We start from the raw sequence: 23,355 nt of genomic DNA on the forward strand, positions 1-23,355 counted from the left end.
GACCTCTCACAAGTGCACAGGGATGTTTATCATCCAGCTCTGGACAAAGTGGCTCTCTGGGGACGGCCCATGAAAGGTTAAACTTAAGAGTTACAGGTTTACGCATTGAAGCTGCTCTAGCGTTCTGAATTTTTTCAAACACCCTCAGAGCTTATGATCAGAAATGAATGTGCACAGACGCATTGTTCCTTTTTCTCTTTTCCTTTGTGGATGTGTCATGCTTCCTGCAGGAGCTTTTGGACAAGGGTAGATCCTTTTCTTTTCTATAGGCATATTTTGCTGCGATTTCTGCCTGCTATGTGGGGACAGAGACACTATCGTTCAACGCCCACTCATCTGCAGGTTTATGAGATGTGCGCGGCATCTGAGCAAGGGTTTTAAACCACTGACTCGATTGTGGGATTTGTCTGTGGTCCTCAGCCCCTTTTGAGCCTATAGGTAGTATTGATTTAAAGCTCCTTTGGCTAAAGGCTGCTTTATTATTGGCTCTATTATTATTGGCTCTATTATTGTGAACCTGGGTAAGTGAACTTCATGCTTCGTTGGTGTAACTCCTGTATTCAGTTCTCAAAACCAATCAAGTGTTTATGCCTAAAGTACCGTAAAACTTCAAATAATAGCCGAGTACCAAATAGACGCTTGCCTCTTTTACACGCCTGGTGTGGCTGCAGGTTTGGGTAAATAAAGGCCGGTCTCAAATAGAGGCCGGGTCTGTTTTTTAGTTTCGGGTTGTATTTAATGCTCTAAAACCGTCAGGTCGTCCGCTTTTTCGCCGCCGTCAAAGCAAATTTTTGTCCCTCCAAACGCCTTTTTTGATCGATGAGTGATGTAGAATAGAATGACTGCTGCGCTTGACAGGGCGCGTTACGAGCAGAGAGAGAGAGAGAGAGAGAGAGCGCGCGCATTCTCACGTCTTCAAACACCACGAGCGCTGTCTTGCTCTCTCCCTCGCGCATATTAATCAAAATCAATTGACGCGATAGTAAAAGGTCGGAAGACCGCAGTTTCACGTGGAGCATTTGGAGATTTTTAGAGATTAGAGACAGGCCTATACACTCAATGAACAACATCTCAATACTAAATTATAAAGGCCTGTCTCATATAGACGCCTGTCTCAAATACAAGCCGGTGCAGTTCGACGATTTGGGAAAATAAAAGCCCGGGCTACTATTTGAAGTTTTACGGTAAGCTAAATTAAATCAGCTCTCGCCTGTAAACAGGTGGATATACGGGCTTACCATCCGCCACCTTTTTCATCATCGAAGGATGAGCGGCTTCATTGTGTCACTATGCAAACAGAATGAAAATACTAAGGAAGAGAAATCAGTTAGTTGTTTCTCTGGCTGATTCTCATAAAGGTAAACCTATTTCACTGAGTAGTGGAAGCTATTATATTAGGTTATAATAGCATTGGACTCTTGCAGAGGGGCTAAGAGCTCATTCTGCCAGAGGGTGGTTTGTTAAAGGTCCCCTGACATGGGGTTATTTTATTATTTTATAATGTTTCCTGGGTTGCCCTTATAATGTTAGTATGTTTTTTAGATCAAAAATAGTAGGGATGCACCGATCCACATTTTTTCACTTCCGATCGTTATATCATTATTGTTGATTTTATATGATGCTGAAATAAACTCCTCTCAACAGGCAAGTATGATATGTACGTATGTATGCATGTATGTCCCAAAAGGCAACTTGAGGTAAGTATAATGTCAGAAAAACAGGAAATCCTGTTAACAGGAAAAATCCCATTCTGCAAATAAATATGCAACTGTAAGGGTTTCAAATTGATTGTCATGTCAATATTTATTATATAAGAAAAGTGCAAGTGTAAACATCTTACACATACTCTCAATAAAACAGTGTGCATCTGAACAGCACAAATCAAGTACACTGGCTCTTGTAGTTTTAAAAGTCAAGTCAAATCAAATCTCAAATCAAATATAAGAAAAGTGCAATAACTGTAAACATCTTACACACACACTCTCTATCCATAAAACAGTGTGCATCTGAACAGCACAAATCAAGTACACTGGCTCTTGTAGCATCAACACATCAAGGTTTAAAAATGTAAAATATTTGAAATATAAGAAAAGTGCAATAATAACTGTAAACATCTCTCTCTCACACACACACACACACACACTTTATCAATAAGCAGTGTGCATCTGAACCGCACAAATCAAGTACAGTAGGAGGTTTGGCACTGAAGATGACCTGGATTAAGCTTAACGCCAGAGTCTTACTATTCTTCAAAAGAAAACAATAAAAAGTAAATGACTCCTCAAAAAGTTAACACTGAGGAAGTGATGTAGTGTTCAACAAATCTCACTTAAACATTGGCAGGTTCTTTTTGAGGAATATGAGCATTTCTGCTCTCTCTGCTGTCAGATGATTCCTCTTTTCATCCACGATGCCATGCTAAACAGTCTTTCGCTTTCCACTGGTTGAAGGGGCACTCAGGAACTTTACAGCAACAGCAGCAAGGAGAGGAAAGCGAGCATGGTTGTTTGCCCAGTACTGGAAAGGGCTGTCTTTCTCGCCCATCGTTGGTTCTTTCAAATACATTTGCATTTGGATAACCGCTGCCTGGGTACCTCCTGCAGTTTCATCATGCTCCTCCAGAATTCTGTCGTACAGACTGCTGAACCTGCTCTTACTTGTGCTTGGAGAAGAACCAGTACTTGGACCAGCTTCCATGCGAGCAACCTTTTCTGCTGGCTCTGCCTCTGTTGCCCCTGCTTCATCAGCTGATGCCCTGAGCAGTGCTTGCTCCATCTTCTCAAGCACTTGTGTCAGGAGAGCCTTCACACTCCTGGCAGTTTCTTCACCCATAAAGAATCTGACACAAAAATTAAATGGGTTGAGTACAACTTATTTGTTGCTGCTGCAAGAACCCAGCCTGCATGCATGTACACAGCCACCTCCCCCCTTATCCAATTAATTGTAGGCCACATTAACAATCAATCAACAAGGTTTTGTAGTCAGTTTTAACTTTTTCAGTTTTAAAACTTAGCCAACATTAATAAATAGGGCATTAATAAAAAGATGACTGGCTCACCTATCTTTGTATCGAGCGTCCACTAAAGTGGCAACTGCAACTTCCGATGCTCAACATGACATCATGACTTTGCGTAAACATACACGCCACTTTCAAGTCAAGTGGCGTGTTATCTATACGCATTTTGAGCTATCCGCGTGTATGTCCACACCGAAACGAACCGTCATCTTTTGCATGTATGTCTACGCCGTTAAATGTCCGAGCGAAACGAAGCAAAATGTAGATCTACATCTGGGGAGCGATATTTTTTTTCCTAGGATGGTAGGGGAGGACTCATAAATGGTATTAACCCCAGTGACGGGTAGGTTTAGGGACGGGGTTCGGGTAGGTCATATATTTATATATACTGTAATGTAACGTTAAGTCAACGGCGTTGATAAACACGCTGAAAAGCGATTATGCGTGTTGATAGCACGCCAAAAATGGAAATACGAATTGGCGTGTGATACATTCGCCATTTCATGAGATCAGTCTGCGATGCTGCTGAATCGCCTGCTGACAGCTTGGATGAGCGTGCTTTTCATTGTTTTGATGCCGCTGTCAGTACTGTTCTCCTCGGCGAGCAGGCGTGTAAAAACGGTGACGGCTGGGATTACGTCGGCTGCAGTGGAGGTCGCTGAGCTGATTTTCCTGGTTAACTCCTCGAAGGGCTCCAGCACCGTTACTATTTTTTCAAGCAAACCCCACTCGTTGGCTGACAGTGTTGCTGGCAAGTTGTGATCGGCAGCATATGCACAGAGAGGTCGCTTCTCTTTCAGAAGGCTCTTGATCATAAAGAAGGAGCTGTTCCATCTTGTTTGAACATCTTGAACAAGACGAGTTGGGGTGGTCGTGGTTCCCGCACCTTGCATTTCATGCTGCTGGTCTTCCAAGCGAGACTGTGCGAGTTGTGAATGCTTGAAGTGTCCTACGATCTTCCTGCTGTTTGCTAATGCATCACTAACGCTGCGTTGTGACATTAGTCCCTCGTGCACAACGAGCTGCAGCGAGTGAGCAAAACAGCCCAAATTAGGAACTCCCAAGTCTTCCATCGCTGCCTTCATATTACGTGCATTGTCCCGTTGAAGGGCATGCACTTTTTCCAGAGGGATCTCCCAGTGATTTAACATCTCTTAAATGGAGGCTGCGATTGTAGCTCGGTTGTGTGAACCGCTGCACTTTTTTACCTGAAGCACCGCACTGCAGTGGCTATGTAAGTCTGAGTCAACCCAGTGCACTGTGAGGCTTATCAGCGACATTGGGCAGACATCTGAAGTCCAAATATCTGTAGTAAAGCTCAGGGCTGGAACTCCTTTTAACTTCTCAGCTAACTTGTTTGACACTCGGCTGTATAGTTCAAGTAGTGCAGTCTCTGATAAATATCTCCTGAATGGTAAACTATACCGTGGCTGCAAGTGTTCAATCAGGCTGCGAAATCCAGGGTTTTCCACCACTGATAACGGTTGGTCATCGAGTACGATGAAGTTGAGCAACTTCTCGGAAATCCCTTAAGCCTTTACGTTGTCTGCCTGGAGTTTACCTTGCTTGTGGAATGACTCCAAAAGTGATTCCTGACGGCTCCCGTTGTCTTTCTGCCCCCTGGCTAAAAAATCCTCGTGCTCTTTTACATGGTGCTTTTTTTAAATGTTTGACAGCGTTCGTTGTGTTGTACAAAGCGAGGGAGCTTCCGCCTCTCTGAATAACGGCTTTGAAAACATTGCATTTCGCGGTCTTGCTCTGCGGTGTTTCCAATGTAAAATATTTCCACACAGCGGACATGTTTAGCTAGCCAAAATGCTGCTCAATACTATCCTGCTAGCTGGCTGCAAACTGCGGAAAGGATTTCCTGAGCGGTCTCATAACTCTGTGTCTCATTGAGCCGCGCCTCCGTTCAGGAAATCCATTCCACAGTTTGCAGCCAGCTAGCAGACTGGTCGGCGGGAATCACTTGTGGAGTCATTTCAGCAGACAGCGTTAAAGTACAGACATGGGTCATGGATATCGGAATACAACGCAGGTTGGATCGGGAAAATCCGATACCTGAATTATGCTGGTATCGGTCCCGATACCGATACTGGATCGGATCGGCCCCATCCCTAAAAAAATAGTCATAATTTAGAAATAAAAGGGATTTTTTCTAGCCTGATTTTAGTCTCTGATTTGAACGCTCTGTTTGAAGGGGCGTGTCTCTGTGGGATTCAGTGTAACCGCCCACTGCTGTGATTGGCTGTGGGATTCAGTGTAACCGCCCACTGCTGTGATTGGCTGACATGCTTGCATATGAAATAGCTACATATTACATGTGAAACTCTCTCGAATACTTTTACTACTGCTATTATACATTTTTACTATTACAGCTATCGAGATTAATGAATCGTGAGAAGTTTTTCGAGATTAATGAATCGTGAGAAGTTTTTAAAGTATTTAGATCTAATCCCATCACATAAAATGTTGCCGTGATGAGCATTGAGCAAGCAGATGACAGTCTGTTGATCGCGAGAATGAAGTTTCTGCACTCTCTCTAATGCTTTCACCAATGCAAACAGGATGATGTACATACAGTAAGAGCTTCGTTGTGCAGTGTAACGTGCGTCATTGATTTCATAACGAGTTGTCCAGATAAACTGTGTGGAAAGATTTTCCTTTGATCGCTTTCTGTATAATTTGTTCACAATTTAAATAAGATTATTTTCATCCTACTAAAATAAACGATGTGAAGTTGATATTTTAGTCACTGGCTTGACTTACAGATGCATAAACAGTATTGAACGATTTTGAGAGAAAGATTAACTTACCTGTCTGAACTTGAACAATTAGCTACACATCAGAAATTGTTGCTTGGTAGCTCGATCGATTTATTTCCAGACGTTCATCGAGGCCAGCTCTGTATTGGCACAAGTTGAGGAAACGTTTGGACCATACAAAACTTTGGGAAGTTGTGTCGGCGCATTTCCTGAGAAAATAAAATTAACCCATTGTTTCTTCAGAGGCTCGGATAAAGGAACTAAAAAATACTTTTGTGTTCATTTGTACATCCGAACACTGATCAACTGCCATGCTTCGCTCGTTTGCAAGCCATGATATCTCTCAAGGAAAAACTCAAATCGCGCTCGCGCGTTCGTACTTGCTCATTTTCTCATGGGTGAGCCAAATTCTCTGGGCGGGCAAAGCAGAGAAAGGGGAGGTTACCTTTCCTCTGTATGACGTCAGACGGAGGAGATTCAAGATCAGCGCGTCTGAGCTTTCATTTTCTCAAAGGCAGAGAAAGATAGCCAAAGCTCGGTTTACACTGATTGAAATTTCTAGACACGAGGGGACCAAATACAGGCTAGGGGAACTAATATTAATGTTAAAACACCTCAGAAAGTGAAAATTTCATGTCAGGGGTCCATAGATTTTTTTTTTTTTTAAATCACATAATCTTCTTTTCTATTGAGGGAATAGTTGTGATTACTGTTTGTATTACCATAGTTTTCCGACATATGATTAAATAGTTTATAATCTAATATATGTATAATCATTGTATATAAAATGTATAAGAACATTAAGTCTGAATCAGGCTGGAATTGGTTTGAAATTGAGGCCGTCCATAATATGTAGATCTAAGTACTGGAGCTCGCGGTTATGGTTAGGGGTGGGACATTTCCTGAACATGAGCTAAGCGCTGCCAATCATAACACTGGGCCATCAAACCAATCACAGCACATTTCATATTTTGGAACGAAATACTGGTTGAAGCATTCAACCAGACTCGGGACAGAGGAGCTGTAATAATGTAAAATATGTGAAAAATAATTGGTCTTTAAAGAGATGTGCTGACCCATAAGATATAACTTTGAGCTGCTGCAAATACACATTTAAGAGCATGTGGTGGCACCAGCATTAAAGATTAAAATTACTTTAATTTAAACATTTAGCATTTCATGAACACTTTGAACTACACGAGTAATCCATTAGTCAACTGTGTAAAATAGTCCGATGTCATACATCTTAATGGATACCGGGCCAGAAAAGAAAATTAGATGAACTTGGCTGAAAACAAACATGACTTTAATAATAATTGTATTAATATAACACTATCATTGTGTTGAGCTAATAGGCTGATAATTTTTAATATTTAATAATCAGGACTCAAATAAACTGGTGTACAAGCAATGAATTTCACATAAAGCAGTTTTTATATCAAATAATTATAGCCTATTAACTTCCGAATAACATGCCTAAAATATATTTACATATTTAAAAATGTCTGTTTCTAAAGGCTTCTGAATATTAACATGGCTTACTGACAGATTTATTCAAATATAGCCTTAATTAAATAGTTAAGACCCCACTAACAAGTTAAACAATATAATAAATACAGTGCATATGTTTAGTAAAATGCTCTATTTCACAGTCTAGCCAACCCCGTGCCGGCTACGACTGGATTTATTTTTTTCTTCAAAGAAAATGCAGGGTGATAGTTCTTCTTTGGCTGCAGGAAAATACACATATACTTCAAAGACTCAAATAGCTAGCAAAACAAGTGTTAAAAATGTGAATTACCACTGCGTGGCTTCATTTGTTAGGTGGTCTGGGCTAAACTTGTTCCCCGGGAACATCTGTGGTGCCTCTGGATTTTGTTGAAATTGATTGTATTTGCCTGGTAACAGCCCTATAGTAGTGCCTTATTAACTAAATTGACCAGTTAAACTTAAGAATTTATAGGCTACATTATGACACATAGGCCTATAGCCTATACTATTTAATACGGTTTTTAAAAATGCAACATGAAATCAAGTTATAGAAATGTCACCTCTTTATGGAAAAGTTTGTTGCTGTCAACATTGTTTTTGGAAGATACATTAAAAATGCAGTTAGTAAACGGGTCTACAATGCATGGCATAATATGTGGTTATTAGTGGATAATTTGACGCGCTTCCGTGTAAAAGTGTCTGTTATCAGCGGACTGTTCATGTGTGCACGGCTGCGTGCCACAGAAGTAAATAATTAGACACGAAATATTGATCTGAGCTGAAATATTTTATTCGGTCTTTAAACGCAAAGCTTCCGTGGAGAGAGCAGTTTCAGCGGCGAGATCAAATAGGGAATGCGGAGGTACGTCACGCCGTGTTGCATTATGGGACGTGGGCGCCATCTTTACAGGCACGATCTCTGTTTACCTTCGGTATAATAGTGGGTGTTTGGCTAAAACGAGGTAAAATTGAAGAAGAACGGAAGAAATGGAGATGTTTAAAGAAAAAGACAAGGGACCCTACCGGGATAAACTAAATGCCACTGCCAAAAAACGTTATTTGGACAAACTATCCGCGATAAACAACGTTGATACATCTGATTTAGTTTTGGTGTTCAAAGCCTATGCTAAGTTGATTACTATTGTACATAAAGTTCAAGCTATTTTACCTGAAAAGCAGCTCTCATAGTTTGTTAGCTTGCTATTTTCAGCATATGTTAAGTTTTCATAGGTTGTGCAAGAAATTTACATTACTTTATAATGCCACAAGATGTGGTAACTTGTTAAATACAACTGTGCCTTATTGTCATCATTCAATGTTGACACGTGTAAAAATGAGGGTATTTGGTCATTTATTTTAAAATAGTTTGATGTATCTTTGCTCATTTATGTGTACTTAAAGGGTCTTTGTTGGATGCAATCAGTACAGAAACAGAGATGTCACTTAATGTATTTATTAAGCAGTTACATAAAAACATGATTCACAAACATTTTAAAAAAGCCATGTAAAAAGATCTACAGAATATCAAAGCAAATTGTTAATTGAAAACAAAATAAATATAATTTGATTCATGCAATGTGTCCTGGCTTTATCATCTGCTAACATGAACCACAAATTCAACATCATTCATCAACTATCCTCCTAACTGTTAGTCATCGAGGAATATACAATACACAACCTCTTGCTTTGTACAACTTTTAACAAACGTAGTATGCAGCGGAGGACAGTAAGTCAAGTTTTTCCTCATGATTGCGGCACCCCACGCGATCCGGCGTCTTCTCGTCAGCTCCTCGACCTGCTTCCCTTGTTGTTTTTTCCAAGAAAGAAAGGTGAAAAAACGTATTCCGTTGTTCAGTTTCCTCCCTGAACGATCGTGTGACCTGCTATGGCAGTTGAACTGAACAACCATATCGACGTTTATTAAAATCTCGACAGAAAATCCAAACACAGCCTCCAACACATGCATTTAAATACAGCGGTATTGGGCGCAATCCTGTAAATATGGCGGCGGACCCATAATGCAACACGGCGTGACGTCATCTCCACATTCCCTATTAGAAGGACACGTTAAACATACCTTTTATTACACAGCATTTCGTTACATACATAATTATGGAGATAAGATTGATTTCAGATTAAAAACAGTTTTAAAATCGTAAAATCCACAAAATGGCAGAAGCTGCGTTTGTATTCGAGTGAGTGCACGATACTGGATGGCATAATTACATACCTGTACCCAAAATATTGATTTGACTGAGTTTTAATACTTTATTAGCTCACCAAACGCAAAACTTCCACAAAGAAAAAACATTCCTAGCGCTGCTAACATCAGTTACCCGGATGAGTCAAGTCAAGTCACCTTTATTTATATAGCGCTTTTTACAATACAGATTGTATCAAAGCGCTTCACAGTGATAACATGAAAACAATATAACAAAGTTTGTTTCTAAAAGAAAATTGCGTCAACGTCCACCTTAAGTAAGGCAGATCAATAATATTATTGAATATTAAATGTCCCCAACTAAGCAAGCCAAAAGCCAAGGCAACAGTGGCAAGGAACCAAAACTCCATCAGGTCACAGAATGGAGAAAAAAACCTTGGGAGAAACCGGACTCAGTCGGGGGGCCAGTTCTCCTCTGGCCAACGAAGGAACAGTGCATGATTCGGGCAGCATTACAAGTCAGATTGGATAGGAACATTTAGAGTATTTGTCCATTTCCATCTTTTGGAAGTCCAAGTAATCACGCCGGTATTAAGACGAGTTGTTGAGGATCAGTGCCGTCCACCATAGAGAGTCCATATCGCCCGTGTTGAGTCGTCACTTCACAGGCTTTGTGATTGGAGCATCTGAAGTCTCCGTGAGAGGCTGGATACAAACTGGAGCTGAAGAACACCATTTCAGATAACAGCAGAAAAGCAAAAAGAGAAAATAAAAGCAAAAAGGGAAAATGAGTCTCCGTTATCGGTTTTGTTCATCATAAAATGTGTGGGTTTATGTGTTAATATTAGCACATTTCGCGGATGGAAACTAGTCTATTTGATTTGAGATTAGCATACAGAAAACACTTTTTAAGATGTTTATGACTTATTACAATGTATACTTCCAGAGAAGAAGAAGAAGAGCAACGGACACAAAAACATAACCCTAACCTAATTATAATAGCGATGCTAATAAATGTAAAATGCTCAGCAGACAGTTGATATGCAGTTTATTATTGATATTATTTATTGACAGGTTTACACACTTTACCACATAAATAACAGGCTTCATATTTGATACAGATTAAGTTTTAGAAAAGTTACTTACAGCACATAAAATAAAAGCAAAGATATATTTTTTTTTCCGGCACGTTTTGTAGCCTATTATCACGATTACTCTCCCACGATGAGTTTGGGTTTCATCTCTACGTTCTTCTCTTTTCTTCAGGGAAACCATCAGATGCTGTTTATGAGACATTTCTGCTGCTCTAAAACATATAGATATGCTCCATTTCTGTGTTGTGTTTGTTTCTGCGGGATGGTTATGATATTCCAGCTGGATTGTGCTTTTTGATTCGCCGTCGACCAAAAGTAACGGGTAAGAGAGTGAAGTTGTTTTATTACACATATACATACACATCAAAATTACACATAACAGCCGTCAACGTTAGTTTTAGTGACATTTCTCTTTTGCAGAGCAAAAAACAAAATGTTTATTTTACAAAATGTAAAACATTATTTACATGTATGCATTTACAACATATGAAATAAAGCACAATGTTACAAAACAACAGTCCACAATAGGCAGACATTTAGATAAATCTCTCATTTTGTCTTCCACATAAAGTCTCCAACATGTTTTGATCACCATTAGAAGTGATAGCAGAATTTAGAGTCATAAATATTAATTTATTGATCTCCTTTCCAGGCTCACTATTATCAGGGCCGGATTTACCACATATTTCATTTTCATCTTTATTCACCCTTGAATCGTGAATAAGCAGAGACTCTCCGACTGTTCGTGGCACTTCTGGAAATGGAGATTTGTCCACAAGATCTTTCTAATACTTCTCTTTAGTTTAATATCTGACAAACACACAGACCATAATAATGATTTATGTTAAAAATTACGATATCTTATATTTTATTCATTTAAAAAAGTAATTGTCTAACATAATTTTAGCATTAGAGTGAAATAATAATAATACAAAAATTATTTCTCCTCATTGTAATAACTAATGCATAAATCCGGCCGAGACTATAATAGAGGAGAACGGCTGATCAGGAGCTCTTCTGTGTTTGGACACATTCTGGCCTGGAAACTTCATAAGGAATGAATTACAGATGTTTTCTAGCAAGAGGAAGGAAGATAACAACAACTCAGAGGAGTTTTGATATTACATGAAGGATCCGATCTGCCGTCTGAAGGATTGAACATTCAGTCTCAGTGTTTCTGATGGAGGAAGAGACACACAACTGAACATTTACTGACTTCATGATCCTGAGACTCAAACCTCAATCCACCAGGACAAAGTTAAAGTTATAACACTGATTTCTCTCTTAGTTGATGATCTTAATGCAGTTTCAGATCAACTTTCATCTGTATTGTTGAAGTTTACACCTAGAATTAGTTATAAAAGCAAATCACTATTACATGAATACAAAGAACAAGCGCAATACAGTTAAACATCCTGCATATATATACAGCTATTCACAAAACCAAAGAAACGTAGATTAGAAAAAACGGTGTCAATAACGAATGCAGAATGAGATTGAGCTCTTAAATCAGTCAGAAGTTTCTCAGGAGTGTTTTTCTCTGACTGGTGATTATGTTTTTGACACCACTGAATCCGGCTGAGATTCACTCCTACCAGTGTCCGGATCTGTATTCAGAGGCTTCAGCTCATGGGATTCTGCTGGATTCTGTGTTCAGAATAAGAGAGAATGTTTTAACATGTATTTTCAACAGTATGACAGCAGTGTTTCTCAGTCCTCATAGAAAACACTTCACAGTCTTACCACAAAGCATTCAGAGGATCAGGATAATTACGGGTATTACTGATATTACAGGCTTTACACACTCAATTATCTGAAGTGTTTTGTGTGAAATAAAAGGAAAGCGCTGATGTTCTCCAGGAGGATTGAGAAACACTGATGATCTACACAACATCTCTGGAGAAAAGTGTTCAAATCCACAATGATTCTTCTGACGCTAACCTGAGATTCCTGATTCTGAGATCCAGCGGCTCGAGCTCGACGAGACTTTAATTTCTTCTGTGTTCAAGACAAGACAGTTCATTAACACACAGATCTACACTAATGCATTAATACACACACAGATCTTCACTAATGCATTAATACACACAGATCTACACTAATGCATTAATACACACAGATCTACACTAATGCATTAATACACACACAGATCTTCAATAATGTTTTTCTGTTTTTTTTTACACAGTTATTTAAAGGTGCAGTCAGTCATTCTGTCCACATTTAAAGGAAGAATTTCACAGATCTGACATAAATGATGTAGAGTCGGGAAGAGTCAGTTTTATTTCTCTCTTGGCTCGTGTGTGTCTGTATAAAGACTTCAGTCTCAAACACACCAGAGAAACATGAACATAAAATCACTGACTGCACCTTTAACATGAAGTCAAAACGCTGGTGAATTAATAAAATCTAATTCACATTAAATATGAAATACTAACCTGACATGACTGTAGACACGGTTTGATCCCTGTGAGTTCAGAGACGGAGGAGAAAAAGAGATTTACAGGATTATTCAGATTCATAACACTTCAGACTGTATAATAGATGAGTCCTGATTTAACAAAGAAAAATAAAATTAACCAGTTCAATCAAACAGTCAATAAACACACGTGTGAGATTCATCAATCATCACAACACAAAACTCAGCATTTATTACTATTGGTCACATGTTTTTATATGAAAATCCCTTAAAGAAATACGAGAGGCACCAAAACACCTGAAGTGAATGTATTAATGTAATTGTCTTTAAGTTGAGGATATACTCACAGGGTTCAAATATCAGTAAAATCATGAGAACTAAAGTGAAGATGAATTCAGAGGAAAAGACGATGATCCTCATATCTCCAACGGCTCCTTCACCATTAACTGAGGATGAGAATAACAATATAATGTGTGTGTTTTTACCAGAAAGCTCAGATATAAACCAAGTGATGTTGAAGTGTTGACTCGCCTGTTTTCAGTATCAGTTCAGTCATCAGAGCAACAGCGTTCAGTAAAACTACACCGACTGATCCAAACACATACACAGGAACAACACGGAGAAGATCTGGAACATACAATAATACAGTTTCATATCATCAGTTTCATATCATTAGACAATACAGTTTCATATCATCAGACAATAATACAGTTTCATATCATCAGACAATAATACAGTTTCATATCATCAGACAATAATACAGTTTCATATCATCAGACAATAATACAGTTTCATATCTTCAGACAATAATACAGTTTCATATCATCAGACAATAATACAGTTTCATATCATCAGACAATAATACAGTTTCATATCTTCACCATTAGAGACAATAATACAGTTTCATATCATCAGACAATACAGTTTCATATCTTCACCATTAGAGACAATAATACAGTTTCATATCTTCACCATTAGAGATAATAATACAGTTTCATATCTTCACCATTAGAGATAATAATACAGTTTCATATCTTCACCATTAGAGATAATAATACAGTTTCATGAATAAAACATGACAGTAATATACAATATTCATACACAAACACACCCTCATTTTCCACACACACACATTTGTTCTTGATTGAGGAAACATTAAAGTGAACTAGATGAGTAAAGTTCGTAAAAAAAAAAAAAACCTTTAAAGTTGGCTTGAAAAAAAGCATTGTCTGAAAGTTGGACATATCTTTGACAAGCTTAAAGTTTATATTTAATTGTTGAAATTAGGTCTGCAGCTGTCGATTCTTTTTGTAATCGATTAATCTAGCACTCAATCGATCGATTAATCGGATACATTTTTTGTGTGTTTTTAAACAACCTCAGGTGGGTAAGCAAATTACCCACCTGAGAACAAAAATAAATTAATATAAAATATCAAGCCAAACTAGTACACAATGTATACAATTTATAAAAAAAAAAGTTAATAAAACAATTATAAATAAGAATCAGACATTTTCAGCTGTAATCTCAAAACAAACATCAAAATGTACCTAGATGAGGTAGAGAGTGAGTGAGAGAGTGTGTGCGTGAGTGTGTGTGTGTGTGTATGTGAGAGAGAGAGATATTTCAGATTCTACAACAGCTTATAGTTGCAATGGAGAAACGTCAACATATCCACAAGCTCAGCACTTAGGCTTGCCCTACGTTTTGAGGCAATGTTCCCGGCAGCAGAGAACAGGCGCTCTGAGGGTGTTGATGTTGCTGGGATCCCCAAGAAAGACTTTGCCAGCTGTGCTAAGGTTGGATATCTAGCTTGATTTATTCTCCACCATAGCAGTGGATTCTCCTTCTTGGAAATAGGCTGTTCACCAAAATACTCCAAGACCTCTGCTCATCATCATCCTCTCCTTCATCCTCATCCTCTGATGATGATCCCAGAATACTTGTCTGATGTGATCTACCTGTAGTGTGTGTAGCTGATGTGGTGGCAGTGGCTTCCTCTACCCTTACATGTGTCTGTTTTTTTGTTTTCCCTTCTGGCAGATAGTGCCATTGATTGAATACTAGTTTGGACATTCAACACCAAGAACTTTAGTTTTCTAAACCTGGGGTCCAAAGCAGCAGCCAGAAGGACAGGGTTGGGAGCATCAGGTAGAAATTCATCCAGCCCTTGCCACCTCTCTGTGATCTGCTCTGCAGAAGAAGCCTGAAATGCCTTCACTGGTGCAGTTTCAGGTTCTGCTGTCAGTGTGGACTTTTTAAGGTTTTGGACCAGCTGTGGAAGGGCAGAGAGGGTGACATATCGTTCTCCACTAAGAAACTCTGTAGCTCCTTCAAATGGCCCAAGGACCTGTGTCAACTCCTCACTGATGTGCCACTGCTCTGGCTTTAGATAGTGGTGTTTACCTCTCGGATTGACTTCTGGATCGGAGAGAGCTGCAGTCACAGGCCATCGCTGTTCCAGGACTCTTGATAACATGTGATACGTACTGTGTATCAATATGAGTGGTGGCTTTCCCATCTGCTGTTGTTTTTCTTTGAGCTTAGTGCAGGCCAGTTCACTCTTTTTGAAGTGTTCCACTAGGCACCTGGCAGAACCCACACAACTAGCAATTGTTTTATTGTTTTTGAGTGTGCTCTGCACAACTAAATTTAAAGTATGCCCTGCACATCTCACAGAAGCCCACCCATGCCTCTCTCTAAGAATTATTGCTGCTGCCACCACATTGCCCCCATTGTCATGGACAACTGCCTTGACCTTTTCAAGTGGAATCTCAAATTTGGCAGTTGTCTCCTCGAGCCAGTCTGCAATGTTGGCTGCAGTGTGTCTCTCTTCTAGGGGTCTTGTGGTTAGGGAGAGGGACTTCATCTCCCAATCTTCCCCCAAGAAGTGGCATGTCACCCAGGTAGGCCTCTGTTGCCACACTGGTCCAAATGTCTGTTGTCAGGGCAACACACTCTGTTTGCTTCAGGACAGCTTTCAATTTCTCTGTGATGTCTCTGTGTTTCTTCTCCATCAGTTGTGTGAAATATATTCTTGATGGCAGGTTGTGTTGAGGATTGAATGTTGAGATCATGTCTCTAAATCCCTTGTCCTCCACCATGGACAGTGGCCTCATATCGGTCACGAGCGTGTTCAAAATGCTCTCTGTAAAGATTGCAGCCTCTTGAACAGTGCATGACTGAGCTGGGCGAACAAAGCTGTCCATACTCCGTTGTGAAGTGCAGAGAGGGAGAAGAAGAGGAACAGCAATTTAATTTATTAATATGCACAACAGGTTTCATGCTGTAATCTAGCCCTGACAAAGTAAATATCTGTTTTATGTAGATTTCTACACCTGCAGCATTTACTACTAACAAATAATATATCATTTCTGGGGTGAGCCTATTTGCTATGCTAACCTAGCAACCTGTGTTTGTGTGTGTGTGTGTTTGTTTGTTTGTTTGTGTGTGCACACGTGCCGTGCGTGAGGAAGAGTGAAGGACCTTTCACACAGGACGGGGAATACGTTCAGCGTTGCTCTTCAGATACAAAGTGATTTGCGCTGCGCTATGCCAGAGCAAAGTATGCAGAGTTTTCAAAAACTTTAAGCGGGAGTTCTATACGTCAGTATAATAACGTTAGTCATTTTGATTGTTGTTCCTCCTTTTTACACTCATCCTCTAAATAAGTTGGGAAAATGTTTTCCGACACACAGTACTATCCACATGTTCATCCATTTTGATTTCCATGTTTGTTTGGATGTCCCGTTTCTATTGGCCGCGCTGGTAATCGTCACAGCGCAGCGGAAAAAGTTGAACTATTTTGAACTTTGACCTTGGCGTGCGCGCGAGCAAGTCAATGGTGCGCACTGCTGTGCTTGCGCTTTGGTCGACGCAGCAACAAAACGTTTTCGCGCGGCGCAAGCCTTTGAAATGAATGGGTTTCATAGCGCAGCGCGTTCCGGGTCCTGTGTGAAAGGCCCATGACGCCCCAGTCAGACCAGTTTCTTCATTGCAGTTTGGTACGGCACGGCAGAAATATACATTCATTTTCAATAGAACGCTGCATTTGGATTGCATCACTTGCAGTGCGGTGCATTTTAGGTGAAGCATCCGTTCGAAAAACATAAAGCTTTAAGCATATGTGGTGCATTGCCGCAATTGGTCTGACTGGCGCGTGAGAGAGACCAGCCCGTTCTCATCCTTTGGCGTCATACATGTGACGCTTTGTACATTTCGTTGAAATCTTACGCACATGGCATCCTTTAGGGTCAATATGAGATGCAGATCCCAAGGCGTCATAACCATAACCCTACCCCAGACCTAAACCTACCCATAACAGTGCGTGTTATATTGACGCTAAAGGATGCCATGTGCGTAAGATTTCCAAGAGGTCCTCCTGCAGCCTTTAGCACGATGACGTAGCTGGATGGTCCAATACATGGTGGATGGAGGTGTGTTTTGGTGACGTCATAGACGCATGCGCACTAGTCAAGTCAAGTCAACTTCATTTATAGCGCTTTTAACAATGTAGATTGTTTCAAAGCAGAGATAAACATATAATTTAAAGTAAATGAGATTGTTTTGGCTGTATAGCGGTTCTTAAATAATGTTTAAGAACCTGTGATAAACGCTGATGGCGTTCATATGCGCATTAAGAATTGATTCTATAGTTAAGAGTAGGTGTAGAGAGAGTAGAGTTGGTGAACGATCGCACGTGCGATCGTTCGTGCTTTAAGAATAAAGTTAAATATAAATGGTCACTTGAATATGGAAGCTCTTTTCCGCCACAGAATAAAACATTTAAAAATATATAATTGCGACTTTTTCCTCACAATTGCGAGTTTATTTAACGCAGTTCTGACTTTATATCTCACAATTCTGAGAAATAAAGTCAGTATGCAAGATGTAAAGTCTCAATTGCATGTTATAAAGTCAGAATTGCGTGAAATAAAGCCAGAATTGTGTGCTATAAAGTCAGAATTCTGAATTTATAATAGGCCTACATAATTGGGAGTTTACGTCTCCCAATTCTGACATTTTGTCTCATAATTGTGACATAAACTCGCAATTGCGAATTATAAAATCAAATTCTAAGGGAAAAAATGACTTATTTTTTTAACCTCAGAATAGTTTAATATCTCACAATTCTGACTTTAGGCTATAACACGCAATTGCGACTTATCATGCTATTCTGACTTTATATCTCCCAATTGGTATTATAAAGTCGAAATTCTGACTTTTTTCTCGCAATTCTGAATTTATAACACATAATTAAGATTTTATATCTCCCAATTCTGACATAGTTTCTTAGAATTGTGAGATATAAACTCGCAATTGCGAGTTATAAAGTCCAATTTTACCTCAGAATAGTTATCTCACAATTCTGACTTTATAACACACAATTGCGACTTTATATCATGCAATTCTGACTTTAGCCTATATCTCCAATTTGCATATTATAAAGCCAGAATTTCAAGTAGCCTCGCAATTGCGAGTTTATATCTCATAATTCTGACTTAATAACACGCAATTGCGACTTTATATCACGCAATTCTGACTTTATAACCTGCAATTGCGACTTCAATTCTGAGATAAAAAGTCAGAATAGTGAGATAAAAAGTTACCTTTTTTATTTCTCACTCTGTGGCGAAAACAAGCTTCCATAGCCTACCATATGTATTGCAGACACTGAACAGCAAATTAAGAGGAACCTTATGTAGGCTACAGATCACTGTGGAAAAATGAGTATAGCCATTAAAGAAGGAACTCTTACCAGGCAAAATATCAAGCATTTTTTTTCTTTTTTTTTTACATCTGACAAGATTTATTTTCTTGATGCTGTTATTATTTTTGCATTTTCCCTTGAATGTGTACTGGTATTTTAAAATGTTTACAGACTTTATTGTATTGTACCTTTAAAATTACAAAGACAATTAGGCTACTTGATTCATTTTTGCTTCCACTCAACAGCAAATGTGACCTGAATAAAATAAAATGGCTTAAAAAAAAAAAAAAAAACTTGCGGTGCTGCGGACATGCTATTAATCTATCAAATTTAGGTTTAAAATCATGTGATTTAAAATGTTGTAAAATTAACTATTTTGCATAGCCTATGTGTGAAACTCGGATAAGCATCCCATTTATGTAAATAATTACTTATTTATCAATAATTACTATTTAGCAGGACTATACTACACAGGTTAGAACATCATATCAGTACAATATTAAGCATACATGTCACTTAAAACCAGCGCATGCGAATTATAATCCAGAGATCGACACTGCGCATGCGTCTATGACGTCACCAAAACACACCTCCATCCAATACGTATTGGACCATCCAGCTACGTCATCGTGCTTCAGGCTGCAGCGAGGGGTGTCTCAAGATTTCGACGAAATGTCATATGGCGTCACCTATATGACGCCAAAGGATGAGAATGCGTTGGAGAGACCAGGGTGCATGTGTGTGTGTGTGTGTGTGAAGGGGTTCTTTTTTTAGGCTATACTCTCTTGCAATTGAACGTGAATACGTTTACTACTTAAAAACATCAAAGCTAAACATCATATCTAGTCAAACCGCATCACGACATCGCTACAAATACAGTATGGGATTAAAATCAGCAAACATCAATGTATCATAGGCTTAGGCTACGTTACCTTGTTTCAGCGACGCTTGGTGAGACAGCATGGAGTGGATGTTTTCGGTGCTGAATCATTGAAGTCGTACTGTTGTGGTATGCCAGGTCTACTTTGCAGTAGACACATTGCACTTTGTTCTCTTCCTTTTTAAGAATATAATGATCCCAAACTTTAGACATTCTCTGCCGTTTATTAGACATCTTTACTCACGCACGGTGTGCTTCGGTCCGTCTGAAACAATCAGATCCCTGCGCGTCATAGGAATTTAACGAGGCTTCGAGGCAGAGTTTTTGCCTCGAGGAATTTTTTTAATCGAGTAACTCGATGAATCGTTTCAGCCCTAGTTGAAATTGACGTTTGGGACAGCAGTAGAGATGCGCGGTTGGCGGTTACAGCCGCGGACTCCACGGATAAACCGCGGATCGGGTGGATGACGTGACGAAAAGTTTTTTTTTAATTAAATTAAGGCGGGTGGCAGGTGGTTGAACCAATCAAATGAAAAATATATGTTTACATTGTTAAATATTGATATCTGACTATACCTACAACAACAAAAACCCCAAAAACAATCGAGCACACTTTGAAATAGTCAAATTTTCATCAGGCAATATCGAGGCTCTATAGTTTATGATATGATTGTTAGGCCTGTTGATGGTATAAAATGAATTGCACTGTGCCTGAAAAAGACGCGCTCTCCGCTCTCTTCCCGTGCATTCAAAATTAGCGGGAGTCTTCAGAACAGGCTCGTCCTATCGTCGTCACCCTGACATGACAGTGCGTAGAGATAATTAGCCTAATTTAACTATTTAAAATATCTCTAAGTTGACAAATATTGTTGTAAATGTGCTAAAAAGTGACCGTCAAAAATTCATACCAGTTTTTCAAACATTGTTTGAAGCTAAATGTGACAATGTTGCTGTTATTTTCAGCGTGAGCTGCTTTACAAACGGTGCCCCATATAATAGCAGCATGTTGAAATGATGTGCCAAAATGCGTTTTCTATTAGGCTACAATGAAAATATTGTACAGTAGCCTATCAGATAAGGTCAGGTTTGCCGAAGTGCGTTTAATTTAGGCTATTTATTTATTTGTGTCCCTGCGCGCCGATCGGAGACGGAGTTCACTGCTGATATTCTGAGAGCTTTCTAGTCTCGCGGCTGTCATCAGCAGCGCCTTGTAACGCCCAATCAGTGGATGGCGGGCGGGTGTGGTTTTGAAAACTGGTCAAAAACGTTGGTGTGGATGGATGGCGGACGGATGATGAGTTTTGTGATGCGGTTGCGGATGAAATAATAGCCCATCCGCGCATCTCTAGACAACAGGGAACACGTTTCTAGCATCATGTTGCTAGCAATATTTAGCATTATTCACCATGTTGCTAGCACGATTTCACGTGAATTACCATGTAACTAAAATTATTTAACATGCTGTTAGCATTAATTAACATTGTGCTAACATGTTTTAACATGATGTTAGCATTATTTCACATTATTCACCATGTTGCTAGCATGATTTAGGATGTTGTTAACCTGAATTAACATTTTGTTAACATTTTTTATCATTGGTGTTAGCATTAATTAGCAAGATGCTATCATGTTTCATCATGTTGCTAGCTTGATTTAGCATTATTCACCATGTTTCTAGCATAATTTAACATGAATTACCATGTTGCTACCATGATTTAGGATGTTGTTAACATGAATTATAATTTTGTTAACATGTTTTAACATGTTGTTAGCATTAATTACCATGTTGCTAGCATGATTTAACATGAATTAACATGTTGCTAGCATGATTTAACACAGTGGTTTTCAAACTCTGGGTCGCGACCCTCGGGTGGGTCGCGAGAATTAAAAAATGGGTCGCCAGTGATTTAAAAAAAAAAAATCCGTTTTCTAATTAAATTAATATTAATAATAATAGCTTTGAAACAACGAAACAAACTGAATGCTTCTCCTGACATGCGTGTTGCCCTCTCGTCCTGCGAACCGGCTTGGGACCAGATTATGCAGAATAAGCAGGCCCTTCTCATTAATATACACAAAACACGCACTCGTTCGCTCCACCCGCAACACACACACGTTCGCTCCATCGGCAACAACACACTAACACTCGTCGTTCCTTCCTAGGGCTGTCAAAATTAGGCTACTCAAAAATTACGTTCTAAAAAATCCCTCTAAAAAAACACATATATATTCGAACTATTCGAACATCTGGTTGTGCATTTTGTCAATGACGCGCATTACGTCAATAACAGGTCAAATTAATACAAAGAGACATAACTACTTGTTTAGGTAGTTTATTTAAGTTTAAACATATTTGACAACGTATTACCTACACAAAAACAAGTAGCCTAAATCAACTAATGGCCAAGACCGCAGACCTCACTCTCGCTAGGCACTCTTTCTCTCTCTCTCTCTCCCTCACCTCACGCTCTCTGCGCATAACGGTTTAAATGAACAACAACAACAATAAACAAATGTTGAGTGCTGATCAAGAGTTTTGTGCAAGCAATTTAAGGTCGCGACTCTTGTCCCAAATATAGCAGGCTTCATTCAGTGATTGAAACAAATATTATTAACATTAATTGAAGTTTTAAAGAACCGACATTGAACGCCCCGAGCGAGCTGTGCTGTGGTAAACATGGAACTTGTCCTTGACATGAAACGGTAAATAATCAAACCAGTGAAGCCTGCGATGCATGGAACTGCTGTATCTAACCTACCTTATTCATGCAATAAATAAGAATAAGAAATAAAAAACTTTCAGCTGTGCCAGTGCGACTCTTGTGACCTGTCCCTGATCCCTCAGCGCCCACTCGCAAAGCAGACAGCCGCGCCTCTGATACCGCGGGCGTGTTTTTCCACATTCAAATATTAATTTTCACATTCGAAATTCTGTTTTTTAAAACTATTCGCATATATAGGCCTATTCGAATTTAGAATATTCGTTGACAGCCCTATTCTCATTTGAATTATAAATAAGTTTGCTTTTAAATTGTGTGTGATTTTGGTTGGGTGACAGTTAAGTTTGACAAGAGTTTAGGCTACAGTTTGACAAAACCACAATGTTGTGTTTTAACAATGTTGTGTCGAGTGTACACAAGTATAAATAAACACTTTGCAGTTTGAATGATGTCCTGTATGAACGACGGAGTATATTTTTTGTTTCCAGTGCCGCGCCTCACACACACACACACACACACACACACACACACACACACACACACACACAAATACACCATTCCAGGCTTGACATCGCAGCCTGTTCATTATAGCCGAAATAAAAATATGACAATAAAATAGTCAACCTAATATAAAAATCACACTGCTCTGTTTAAATAGTCAATTCGTACCATTCAGCGTAAGCACCGCTCAACTGTGATGTTTCCAAGCACATTTTTGCGCATGTGAAAAGGATGATTTTTTTTCCCTGTCGATATTGCAACGTGAGTGAAGTTGCTACAACGCCTATAATAAAGAATAGTTTACCATCAAATACATCGCGAATGTTAAAATATTTTGATTCTAATGAGAGAGTTAGGCTACGTGAGCATAATGCCCCTTTTACTTTCCCTTTAAATTATTTCGTTTTGGCTTGTTTAGTTATTATTTTTTTATTCTTGTTCTGTTCTGTATATAATTAATATTACATTTAAAGAGTTTGTTGTGGAATATGTTTTGTGTATTTGTACTTTTTAAGCATTCAGCAAATGATAAGCTATTTATTGGTTAAAAGTCCTGTATGTAGGCCTATAGCTTGATCAAATTATTTCAGAATCGACTTTG

The 23,355-nt window shown here is 39.0% G+C and overlaps 1 long non-coding RNA gene across 2 annotated transcripts in view; it reads right to left on the reverse strand.

Moving 5' to 3' along the window:
• Positions 1-12,383: 12,383 nt before the first annotated feature.
• The window catches only part of LOC130076440 (uncharacterized), a 15,488-nt gene continuing 4,516 nt past the window's right edge, over positions 12,384-23,355 (reverse strand). The window contains exons 3-5 of one of the 2 annotated variants that reach the window (XR_008805650.1): positions 13,291-13,570; positions 12,963-12,991; positions 12,384-12,522 (exon numbers count right to left, since the gene is read on the reverse strand). This is a non-coding gene — a long non-coding RNA (uncharacterized LOC130076440). Of the gene's footprint in view, positions 12,526-12,962; positions 12,992-13,290; positions 13,571-23,355 lie in introns of both variants that reach the window. The other variant, XR_008805649.1, reaches the window with a different exon arrangement.

The sequence above is a fragment of the Rhinichthys klamathensis genome, unplaced genomic scaffold, assembly GCF_029890125.1.
Source record: "Rhinichthys klamathensis goyatoka isolate OS25496 unplaced genomic scaffold, OSU_Roscu_1.1 h1tg000651l_1, whole genome shotgun sequence".
Classification (NCBI taxonomy): Eukaryota; Metazoa; Chordata; class Actinopteri; order Cypriniformes; family Leuciscidae; genus Rhinichthys; species Rhinichthys klamathensis.